The sequence below is a fragment of the Nothobranchius furzeri genome, chromosome 1 (genome assembly GCF_043380555.1).
Source record: "Nothobranchius furzeri strain GRZ-AD chromosome 1, NfurGRZ-RIMD1, whole genome shotgun sequence".
Lineage (NCBI taxonomy): Eukaryota > Metazoa > Chordata > Actinopteri > Cyprinodontiformes > Nothobranchiidae > Nothobranchius > Nothobranchius furzeri.
In genome coordinates this window covers 8,377,941-8,391,176 of record NC_091741.1, presented here as the reverse complement: position 1 = coordinate 8,391,176, position 13,236 = coordinate 8,377,941, and the positions used below count along the sequence as shown (strand labels likewise).

Below are 13,236 nucleotides of genomic sequence, written 5' to 3'. Positions count from 1 at the left end.
AAATTATTCATTACCAATTTGAGTGTATAAAAACATATTAAATATGTTTTTTCCCTTAAAAGTGTTTAAACAGTTGTTGCATTTCAACACACAAAAAATAAATGGAAAAAATAAGATAAATCTAATGAAAAGTGTACATCTTTGACATTAAGCTTAAAAAAATCTGTTGACGATGATACTGTTCATTTTTCAGAGCTTTTTAATGTGAAAATATGCATTGCAATAGATAAGTTTACAATAAAGTTAAATGATAAAAGTTTTGAAGTTACACTTCTACTACTACTACTACTAGTAATAATAATTATGATGATAATAGTAATAATAAAAACATAATAATTATAATAATACGAATAAATTGTGTCTGAGGAGTCAGTTATGTGGAGGAGATTAGTTTGTAAAAGTTAGTTTTGAGTATGTTTGTGAAGGAGGAGGTGAGTCTGAGCTTAATGCAGGGGTGTCACATGTTCCAACTTACGTTTTGACTTTGAAAGAAGTCTCTTATATCCACTTTCGTTTCTTGACATGCTGCCGCCTGGCTGTGCATAACTACCAAACACTCACAAATGAACACTTATTCAAATGTTGTGTAATGGAAGCTGAGCTGAGCTCTGATATTACACAGCGTCTAGTTGACGATGTGACTCAGTACCGGTGTTCCCTAGCGGCTCCAAACTAGCAAAACAACGTGAGCACGTTCTGACTGTTTACAACTTGAGTGACAGCAGCAACAGCCAATAATACGTTAGCAAGTATCAGCAGAGCCAATAGATTAGCTTTTGGGTGGGTCTAATAGGAAACCGGTTTCCGTTTCGGTCCTAGTGCTCAATCAAATCCATTTAATGGAGCGTAACATTGTTTTTGGACGGAAAAAAGTGAAGGGGACCGAAACTGCCTTTTGAAAAAGTGGGGGGGACATGTCCCACCCGTCCCCCCCCCAAAATTACGTCCCAGGCTTGGTGCGACATATTTCTGGGTGCCATTTAAAAACCATACGTGCTGACGACTCCATTCCTTCTGCTGGTGATAGGGGCTGTTAATTGGAGTCATTTAAACCCAACCTGACCTCTCTAGGACATTCAGAAGCCAAGTTCTGAGCCTCCAAAGGTGTATCGGGACATTTGTCTTTAAGGCAGAAGTGATCCGGTGACCTTTGGGACATCATCTGACCCCCTTAGGAATGTGCTATCATCATGAAATGTACAGATAACTTACAACTCAATAGATTCTACCTTCCTGTTGTGTTTCAGCCAGATTGGACCTTGTTTTCACACAAAAGGAACCAACATTATGTGAAAATGTGCTTTGTGCGACATATTTCAGGGAGCTGTTTAAAAACCGTACGTGCTAATGACTCCATTCTTTCTGGTGGTGATAGGGGCTGTTAATTGGAGTCATTTAAACCCAACCTGACCTCTCTAGGACATTCAGAAGCCAAGTTATGAGCCTCCAAAGGTGTATCCGGACATTTTTCTTTAAGGCAGAAGTGATCCGGTGACCTTTGTGACATCATCTGACCCCCTTAGGAATGTGCTGTCATCATGAAACGTGCAGATCACTTACAACTCAATAGATTCTACCTTCCTGTGGTGTTTCAGCCAGATTGGACCTTGTTTGAGGGAACTGGAACCAAAATTATGTGAAATTGTGCTTGGTGCAACATAATTCTGTGTGTGCCATTTAAAAACTGTACATCCTATCCACTCCACTCCTTCTGTTATCGATACAGACCATTAATTGGAGTATCTTCAAACAAATTTGACCTCTCTAGCACATTCATAAGCCAAGTTATGAGCCTCCAAAGGTGTATCCGGACATTTTTCTTTAGATGACACCATGCTCGGTGACCTTTGGGCCATGGTTTGACCCCCTTAGGAAGGTGCTATCATCATGAAAAGTTCAGATAACTTACAACTCAATAGATTCTACCTTCCTGTTGTGTTTCAGCCAGATTGGACCTTGTTTTCACACAAAAGGAACCAACATTATGTGAAAATGTGCTTTGTGCGACATATTTCAGGGTGCTGTTTAAAAACCGTAAGTGCTAATGACTCCATTCCTTCTGCTGGTGATAGGGGCTGTTAATTGGAGTCATTTAAACCCAACCTGACCTCTCTAGGACATTCAGAAGCCAAGTTATGAGCCTCCAAAGATGTATCCGGACATTTTTCTTTAAGGCAGAAGTGATCCGGTGACCTTTGTGACATCATCTGACCCCCTTAGGAATGTGCTGTCATCATGAAACGTGCAGATCACTTACAACTCAATAGATTCTACCTTCCTGTGGTGTTTCAGCCAGATTGGACCTTGTTTGAGGGAACTGGAACCAAAATTATGTGAAATTGTGCTTGGTGCAACATAATTCTGTGTGTACCATTTAAAAACTGTACATCCTATCCACTCCACTCCTTCTGTTATCGATACAGACCATTAATTGGAGTATCTTAAAACAAATTTGACCTCTCTAGGACATTCATAAGCCAAGTTATGAGCCTCCAAAGGTGTATCCGGACATTTTTCTTTAGATGACACCATGCTCGGTGACCTTTGGGCCATGGTTTGACCCCCTTAGGAAGGTGCTATCATCATGAAAAGTTCAGATAACTTACAACTCAATAGATTCTACCTTCCTGTTGTGTTTCAGCCAGATTGGACCTTGTTTTCACACAAAAGGAACCAACATTATGTGAAAATGTGCTTTGTGCGACATATTTCAGGATGCTGTTTAAAAACCGTAAGTGCTAATGACTCCATTCCTTCTGCTGGTGATAGGGGCTGTTAATTGGAGTCATTTAAACCCAACCTGACCTCTCTAGGACATTCAGAAGCCAAGTTATGAGCCTCCAAAAGTGTATCCGGACATTTTTCTTTAAGGCAGAAGTGATCCGGTGACCTTTGTGACATCATCTGACCCCCTTAGGAATGTGCTGTCATCATGAAACGTGCAGATCACTTACAACTCAATAGATTCTACCTACCCGTGGTGTTTCAGCCAGATTGGACCTTGTTTGAGGGAACTGGAACCAAAATTATGTGAAATTGTGCTTGGTGCAACATAATTCTGTGTGTGCCATTTAAAAACTGTACATCCTATCCACTCCACTCCTTCTGTTATCGATACAGACAAGGGCGTCAGTTTGTTTTTAGAATTGCTGGGGACAATAACCATACACTTGATTGGGGTTTAAAAATTGCTGGGGACAATCATTAAATAGGCTAGCATATTTAAGTATTCATTAGTTTTTAATGTTTCACTCCAATATGCACAGTAGTGTATTGACAGTTATTTAAAAACCTGTTTTGTTTCTCCAACGTCACTAAAACCCCCCATTAGCCTGTAAGCAAGGTGGAATCTTTACATCCATGTAGCTAGCCTAGCAAAAAAGATCGTGTATTATATATATATATATATATATATATATATATATATATATATATATATATATATATATATATATATGTATATATATATATATATATATATATATATATATATATATATCCTTGTTATATTATTTGTGACTATCAAATTAGATTTTCAGAGAAAAATACTCATCTTTATCAGGCTCCACTCTCTGGTCAACTCCACGCTCCCACAACCTAGCTGTCCGTGAACTACCGGATTGATTTTTTTTAAAGTGAAGAAGGTGAAAAGTAGGTGTCCGTCAACCATGTCGAAAAGAAAGAATGCAACCGATATCAGGTGGTTTTTCGGCAAGAAAAAATGTGCTGTAAGTGCATCCCTACAAAAAAGACTAAGATATCCAGTTTTATCATTTAATATTGACTTACTTAGTAGTAGATAAAAGAGGGCAAGTTTCTCTACTGGTAACAGTTAGCTAGCAGCAATAACGGTTAAAAACCATCCAGTTTATGCTAGGTGATCAAAACTCTTTTTCCGTGACATTTTTGCTTTTTATGTGCCATTAGGGCGGGGCATCTGGGAAGATTTCATAAACTGATAAAATGTCTAGGTTTTCATCGTTTTCAGAAGACTTCATCTTACAATACATAAATACAACAGCACAGCCGTGATATACTCCCGACCTGCTCAAGTGGATGGTTCTGAACGGTTGCAGTAGCCTACTAACATCCAGGAGTTGCACCTGTTACTGAGTGGTGCTGTTTAACTAATTCCAACTAGGTCCCCATCTAGCAAATGGTCCTATTATGTGAAATGACCCATCCATAACTAAAAAGTATTAGAGGGATACATTTTTAGGTTGAAGTGTGTAGATGAATAAGTCTCAGAGTAGTTTGGGGGTGTAAAAGTGAGATTCCAACAGCATGACCCTAACCCCTTACATGACCTTAACAAGCCCTTTCATAGCCTTGCAAAACTGTGTTAACCTTAAATCAGATTTTGATGGCATTGATACTACAAAATAGCACTACATTTGTTCAGTAGGAATCAGCACCCCCTAGAGTCACATGTGTCTTAGTGCATCAGATTTTTGTCCCATATGACTGACCAATTTGTTTCAGGGTATCTTTTTTTAAACCGTTAAGTTATTTCCACAGATATTTTTTTTCCACTTTTTGACTTATTAGCCTAGCTGAAGTTATTTATATTTTCTAACCACAAAGAACCAGCACATTTTAAAGTCAAAAGCTTTCTTCAAGTAAACAACACACAAGTTCAGTGCTTCAGGAATGTGTCTCATTTTTGGATGTCAAATAATGGACACCCAAAGAACCTAAACTTTTCCAACAAAACCAAAGATAATTAAGTCAAAGTCTATGCTGCATTGCAAATTAAAAAAAAAATCAAATCCCACAAGTTGTAATGTTTATTTGAATACCCTTTTTCTATCAGGAACAGCATGTGACAGAGGAAAATGAAGACACGCAGGAACAGGCAGCTGAGAATGCAGAGGTGAAATTCACATCAACAGAAAATCATATAACCTTACAGTAAATATGAAACCAACTTTGGTATACTCTTACAGCAAGTGCAATCACTGGATGAAGAAATGGAGAGTGTTGAAACAAGCTCAGATCAGATTCAGCAGGTGAGGGTTCAGGAAGCAAACATATGCAAGATTTATCCATCTGCAGGGCTTTGCATTGGTTCAACTTGTACAAAAATGTGGAAGGAAAACAGATTTGATTAAAACAACAGATCTACAACACTACAATTACTACTAAAATACAAACAGAAAAGTAAGTTGTGTATATAACATCATGGCAATAGTAGACCAATTGGAGAACAGTGTAGAATCAAAACATTTCTAAGAGCTATGTATGGAAACTAATGACAACTGAATAATTACATTATAGGTCGAGCCATCAGCTACTGATCTCGGGAAGCAGGATAACCCTCCACATGCAAACCAGGAGATCCATACAGCTGAGGGTCCAAGTTCCCCATACCAACCAGCAGCACAGCTCATTGAGCCACAAACTCTGCCGAACCGCAGTCTTCACTTCCAGGAGAGCTGGTTCAAAATCTTCCCCTGGCTCCATTACAGTCCTGAAATAAAAGGAGTTTTGTGCTTCTACTGCACAACTGCTTTTAAAAAGAACATTTCAACAATGGCAAAAAAAACTGAACATACCTTTATTTCTCAGGGGTTCAGAAACTGGAAGAAGGCTAGGGAGTCATTTGACAGGCACGCTGGTAGTAGGGCACACATAATTGCTGTCAACACACACACGCACACACACAGGTCAGTCAGAATGCAACTATGCAGCATCTCAGAAAGTGCACAAGAGAAGGCCAGGTCAGCACTGATAGAAATTGTTAGTTCAGTGAGGTACCTTGCTAAACAGGGCCTAGCTCTCAGAGGTCATGACAATGATGACGGAAACTTCAAGCAGCATCTGGATGAGAAGGCTGAGAATGACCCCAATCTGGCAAGCTGGCTGCAGAAGTATCATTCCTACACAAGTCCTGCGTGTCAAAATGAGCTGCTGATGTTAATGAGCAACAACCTTATCAGACAAATAACAACTGAAATCCATGGGTTACCTGTACTGCAGTTCTCTCTAATAATGGATGGGACCCAGGATATATCTGGCACTGAACAGGTTTCAATATGCCTCCGGTATGTTGATGATGGCCTGGAGCCTAAGGAGGAGTTTGTTGGACTGTACGAGGCTTCTTCAACAACTGGCGAACACCTTTTTAAAATTGCCTCTGATGTGCTGCTCCGTTTAGACCTCCCTTTCTCAGGTCTACGTGGACAGACCTATGATGGAGCAGCCAACATGTCGGGGCACCTGTCAGGGTTACAAGCTCAGATTAGAAGAGAGCAACCATTGGCCACCTTTGTCCACTGTGGCCCACACTGTGTGAACCTTGTCACACAGGCTGCATGTACCTCCACACCTGTGATCAGGGACGCTCTACAGTGGGTACACGAGCTGGGCTGCTTGTTCGCTCAGTCTGGCAAATGCAAAACAATATTCAAAGACATATGCATATCAAAAAAAGGCTCCTTCACTTCCATCAAGCCTCTGTGTGCCACCAGATGGACTGTGCGCACACCAGCAATCAGAGCAGTCCTGACTCAATATGAGTCCATCTTGGCTGCCCTGGAAGAGATGGCATCTACAAATCTCACCGACAGTACTGCTTCTAAAGCTAACGGCCTACTTGACAGACTGGAAAAGGGCAACACCATTCTTGGCCTTCTTCTGGGACAAGAGATCCTCATGATGTTGGAGGACCTGAACTTGAGTCTGCAGGCAAGAGGAAAAACCATCAGTGGAATGCTGAAAGCTGTTGAATACACCAGACAGGGCTTTCTCTCTTTGAGGACTAATGATAGTTTCATGAGCATCTATGGTAAAGCTGTGAAACTTGTTGCAGACTTGGACCTCCAGCCAGTACACCCACCTCATGTCCGAATGCCATCCAGAAAATATGGTGGTCCAGCAAAGCATCATACTCCTGCGACACCAGAGGAGTATTTCCGGGTCCATTTTTTCAGTGCCATTGACACAGTGATCACCCAGCTACATGATCGCTTTGACCAGCCAAGCCTGGAAAATCTGAACAAGCTGGAGGAGCTGCTGCTTACTGGAAAGACCAATGATATGGTGAGCCTGTACCCAGAACTGGACCTGCAAAAAATGCAAATTCAGTTGGCAATGTTTAAAGCAAATCATACCTACACTTCCTGTAAAGAGGCTGCCCAAATTCTTAGAGGGATGCAACCAGAGGTCAGAGGGCTCTTCTCACAAGTTGAGACTCTGGTGAGACTGCTAATTGTGGTCCCAGTCTCATCCTGTGAGGCTGAAAGGAGTTTCAGCGCTCTGCGACGGTTGAAGACCTGGCTGAGGTCAACAATGACACAGCTGAGGCTCAACAGCACTGCAGTCTGCCACGTCCACAGGGATAGACTGAAGAGGCTAGACAAAAGAGAAATAGCCACAGCTTTCATTGGTAATCTGAGAGACGGGTGTACATCTTTGGCCACTATTAACTCTCCACCTGATTGGAAAAACACATAAAACATACACAATCCACTTGTTTACGGTCTCAAACACACTCACAGCATTAGTTATTAAGATTACCGTTCTAACATCAAGTTCAATTTGCATTTAATTTTGGTTCACCAATTTTTTTTAGCTACATTTAATCGTTCTACTGTTCTCAGTGTGTTCACAATCTGTATTTGTGTGCATTCAAACTTAATGGTTATTTCCTTTTTCATTTTTGTTCTGTTAATAAAACAGTTAACTGCTCCATCTTTGACTAAAGAATCCTTCATATTATTTTAAGCTTCAAAAGACTCATCAAGGCATCCAAACAAAATAAAGGGAGAACAGCTAATGTAACGGATCACCTTCTGACCTGTTCAGTAGATGTGGTCTGGACAATTTGTGTCATCACTCTTGTGCTCCACATTCACCAAAAAGCAGATTATGGCACCAGATTGTTCTTCAACTTGCATTTATTGGCAGCAATCTGGTCCAACAGAACACACACAATTTCCATCAATGTGTGTTATCCAGCCTCACACAGGGGTCCCCACCAACTTACATGTTACTGTACTGCGTGATTTAGTGGTTATTATTACTATTCAAGGTTTTTTTTCCACATTTTACATAAAAAAACAGATTATAAGTGGATAACCAAAAGTTGCTAACAACACTTGTAACACAAATACATTTTTCTTCTATAACATTCATACATGAGTTTTCCTGGTATAACAAAACACACAATTTCCATCACTAGCCACGTTTAAATGGGCACAAGTAAATGGATTGAACACCCAGTCAGATCAAAAATTCTGCACATTACACTTTTCATTTCGTTTCATGGCATTTGTTTACCATCTTTTCCGGGAAAGACAACTCTCTGCGCATGCTCAAACTATTTATTCGGATTTGATGCTTGGTGCATAAAATAGTGTCCATGTAAACATTTGGGATTTCCGAACAGCCTAGATTTTCATCGGATAGAGGAGATTTTGCGCATGTAAACGTGGCTAATGTATGTTATCTAGCATCACACTCTGTTCAGGTTAAAAAGACAGCGAAGTAACGTAACACTCACTCACGAGAAGTTAGCTTCTATTAGCAACACTCTAATCGAAGCATTATCACCCATATAACTTGCTTTTCTTTTTAAAGCTACAGCTAAACTTCGCACAGAACACTCCCAAGAGCCCTCGCATGTCAAAAACAAGTCACAAAAGCTACTTAACTCAACTTAAAATCGACTTAACAACATATAATTCTGCTCACGTGTACTCACCTCCACCAGCTACATGCTAACAAATGGGGTGGCTGTAAGCACGCCTGAAGAACCCCTGCATTAATCGCATTCAAATATCACCTTCTTTTGGTGTTAAATAAAATATAACATTGCTTACCTCTTGGAGCTAAACAAGAATAAAAGATTCTTGAGCAGTGTGGGTGACGTGCTCTCCTGCTTATCACAACTGCTGACAGCTGCATGCAGGGCAGCAGGGTAGAGAACTCAGCATAACGCAGGGCGCTTTTTCAGAAATGTTACAAATTAATTAATTACGGTTTTATTGTTATTTAAAGCTCAAGTATAAATAATTAGATGCCAGTTGCGACATTTAAAAAATCTGCTGGGAGCAGACGTAGGTATAGATCTGAGCTGGTAAAAAAAAAAAAAAAAAAACTCATCAGCAGGATTTTGGAAATTGGGGGGGACACAGCTGCCAATCACAAATTTTGCCGGGGACATGTCCCCGGCGTCCCCGGTTAAAATGACGCCTATGGATACAGACCATTAATTGGAGTATCTTAAAACAAATTTGACCTCTCTAGGACATTCAAAAGCCAAGTTATGAGCCTCCAAAGGTGTATCCGGACATTTTTCTTTAGGTGACACCATGCTCGGTGACCTTTGGGCCATGGTTTGACCCCCTTAGGAAGGTGCTATCATCATGAAAAGTTCAGATCACTTACAACTCAATAGATTCTACCTTTCTGTGGTGTTTCAGCCTGATTGAAGCTTTTTTCAGAGAACTGGATCCATAATAATGTGAAATTGTGCTTGGTGCAACATAGGTCTGGGGTCTGGGTCCCATTTAAACCCCATAAGTGCTATTGACTTGATTCCTTTTTCTGGTAGTAGGGGCTGTTAATTGGAGTATTTTAAAACAGACCTGATCTCTCTAGGACATTCAGAAGAAAAGTTATAAGCCCACAAATGTGTGATACGAACCACGCCTTTAAAGAACAAGTGATCCGATGACCTTTGTTACACCATTTGACCATCTTAGGAATGAGCTATCATCATGAAACGTTGGAATCACTTATAACTAAAAAGATTCTACTTTCCTGTGGTGTTTCAGCCTGATTGAATCTTTTTTCAGTGAACTGGACCCATAATAATGTGAAATTGTGCTTGGTGCAACATAGTTCTGGGTCCCATTTAAAACCCATAAGTGCTATTGACTTAAGTCCATTTTCTGGTAGTAGGGGCTGTTAATTGGAGTATTTTAAAACAGACCTGACCTCTCTAGGACATTCAGAAGCCAAGTTATAAGACCAACAGCTGCTTTTTTGGTGAGCAGGACGTCTCCGTTTTGGGTGTTTTTTGAAAGTAGCCCGAAATAAAGTGCATAGTGTCTGCCACCAAATCCAAAGTTCAGGTCAGAACGGGTGGGGGATGGGTGACGGACTCCACTTGACCTTTTGGTTCAGAACGGGCTACTTGTCTTCATTTTGGGACGCACGGGGGATGGGTGGAGACCCAGAAACATGTGAAACAGTGCTTTGTGTGACATAATTATGGGTGCCATTTAAAAACTGTACATCCTATCGACTCAATTCCTTCTGTTCTAGATACAGACCATTAATTGGAGTATTTTACAACAGACCTGACCTCTCTAGGACATTAAGAAGCCAAGTTATAAGCCCACAGCTGTTTTGGTGAGCAGCACGTCTCCGTTTTGGGCTAACTTTTGAAAGTAGCCCGAAATAAAGTGTATAGTGTCTGCCACCCAGTCAAAAGGTCAGGTCAGAACGGGTGGGGGATGGGCGACGGACTCCACTTGACCCTTTGGTTCAGAACGGGCTACTTTTCCTCCATTTTGGGACAGATGGAGGTGGGGGTGGGGGGGGGCTGAGGTGGGCAGGTCAGCAGACCAGGGTTCAGAAAGGGCTACTTTTCCTCCATTTTGGGACACATGGGGGTGGGGGGGGTGGGGGGGGGGGCTGAGGTGGGCCGGTCAGCGGACCAGGGGGAGGTCTCTGGGGCGGCGACCTCAAAACGGGTTACTTTGGGGAGGGGGAAGGTGTGGGGTGTTCTGCGCCAATTGATTCAGAAGGGGTGAGTTTGGGCGCGATACGGGTCACTTTTAAATTTCTTGTCCAAGGGCTCCCCTAGTGTCCAAGTCCCAAAGTGAAGCAAAAGTAACCCATTCTGAGTCCAGGGGTGTGCCAAAATGTAAAAAGTAACCCCAATTTAAGGAGCCCAATTCCATTGGGGCCACTTTTGACGCAAAGTGTGCCAAAAAGCGCATTTTAGAATGCCCAAAATGAAGCAATCCCTCAGGGGGTCAAACCATGTCCCAAAGGTCACCGGATCTGGTGTCAATTTAAAGAAGTAGTCCAGTTACACATTTGTGGGCTTATAACTTGGCTTCTGAATTTCCTAGAGAGATCAGGTTTGTTTTAATGTACTCCAATCAACAGCCCCTACAACCACAAAAAGGAATGGAGTCATTGGCACTTATGGTTTGTAAATGGCACCCAGAAATATGTTGCACGAAGCACAATTTCACATCATTCTGGGTTCATTTGTGTGAAAACAAGGTCCAATCAGGCTGAAACGTTACAGGAAGGTAGAATCTATTGAGTTGTAAGTGATCTGAACGTTTCATGATGATAGCACTTTCCTAAGGGGTCAAACCATGTCCCAAAGGTCACCGGGCCTGGTGTCACTTTAAAGAAGTAGTCCAGTTACACCTTTGTGGGCTTATAACTTGGCTTCTGAATATCCTAGAGAGGTCAGGTTTGTTTTAGAGTGCTCCAATTAACAGCCCCCATTACCACTAAAAGGAATGGAGTCATTAGCACTTATGGTTTTTAAATGGCACCCAGAATTATGTTGCACGAAGCACAATTTCACATCATTCTGGGTTCATTTGTGTGAAAACAAGGTCCAATCAGGCTGAAACGTTACAGGAAGGTAGAATCTATTGAGTTGTAAGTGATCTGAACGTTTCATGATGATAGCACTTTCCTAAGGGGTCAAACCATGTCCCAAAGGTCACCGGATCTGGTGTCAATTTAAAGAAGTAGTCCAGTTACACATTTGTGGGCTTATAACTTGGCTTCTGAATGTCCTAGAGAGATCAGGTTTGTTTTAGTATACTCCAATCAACAGCCCCTACAACCACAAAAAGGAATGGAGTCATTAGCACTTATGGTTTTTAAATGGCACCCAGAATTATGTTGCACGAAGCACAATTTCACATCATTCTGGGTTCATTTGTGTGAAAACAAGGTCCAATCAGGCTGAAACGTTACAAGAAGGTAGAATCTATTGAGTTGTAAGTGATCTGAACGTTTCATGATGATAGCACTTTCCTAAGGGGGTCAATCCATGTCCCAAAGGTCACCGGATCTGGTGTCAATTTAAAGAAGTAGTCCAGTTACACCTTTGTGGGCTTATAACTTGGCTTCTGAATATCCTAGAGAGGTCAGGTTTGTTTTAGAGTACTCCAATTAACAGCCCCCATTACCACTAAAAGGAATGGAGTCATTAGCACTTATGGTTTTTAAATGGCACCCAGAATTATGTTGCACGAAGCACAATTTCACATCATTCTGGGTTCATTTGTGTGAAAACAAGGTCCAATCAGGCTGAAACGTTACAGGAAGGTAGAATCTATTGAGTTGTAAGTGATCTGAACGTTTCATGATGATAGCACTTTCCTAAGGGGTCAAACCATGTCCCAAAGGTCACCGGGCCTGGTGTCACTTTAAAGAAGTAGTCCAGTTACACCTTTGTGGGCTTATAACTTGGCTTCTGAATATCCTAGAGAGGTCAGGTTTGTTTTAGAGTACTCCAATTAACAGCCCCCATTACCACTAAAAGGAATGGAGTCATTAGCACTTATGGTTTTTAAATGGCACCCAGAATTATGTTGCACGAAGCACAATTTCACATCATTCTGGGTTCATTTGTGTGAAAACAAGGTCCAATCAGGCTGAAACGTTACAGGAAGGTAGAATCTATTGAGTTGTAAGTGATCTGAACGTTTCATGATGATAGCACTTTCCTAAGGGGTCAAACCATGTCCCAAAGGTCACCGGATCTGGTGTCAATTTAAAGAAGTAGTCCAGTTACACATTTGTGGGCTTATAACTTGGCTTCTGAATGTCCTAGAGAGATCAGGTTTGTTTTAGTATACTCCAATCAACAGCCCCTACAACCACAAAAAGGAATGGAGTCATTAGCACTTATGGTTTTTAAATGGCACCCAGAATTATGTTGCACGAAGCACAATTTCACATCATTCTGGGTTCATTTGTGTGAAAACAAGGTCCAATCAGGCTGAAACGTTACAAGAAGGTAGAATCTATTGAGTTGTAAGTGATCTGAACGTTTCATGATGATAGCACTTTCCTAAGGGGGTCAATCCATGTCCCAAAGGTCACCGGATCTGGTGTCAATTTAAAGAAGTAGTCCAGTTACACCTTTGTGGGCTTATAACTTGGCTTCTGAATATCCTAGAGAGGTCAGGTTTGTTTTAGAGTACTCCAATTAACAGCCCCCATTACCACTAAAAGGAATGGAGT

The 13,236-nt window shown here is 41.2% G+C and overlaps 1 long non-coding RNA gene across 1 annotated transcript; it reads right to left on the bottom strand.

Moving 5' to 3' along the window:
• Nucleotides 1-4,774: 4,774 nt before the first annotated feature.
• LOC139064302 (uncharacterized) lies at nt 4,775-5,157 on the bottom strand. The gene is made up of 2 exons (XR_011519080.1): nt 4,945-5,157; nt 4,775-4,859 (listed from the first exon to the last, which is right to left on the bottom strand). It is a non-coding gene; the product is annotated as an uncharacterized lncRNA (long non-coding RNA).
• Nucleotides 5,158-13,236: the final 8,079 nt, after the last annotated feature.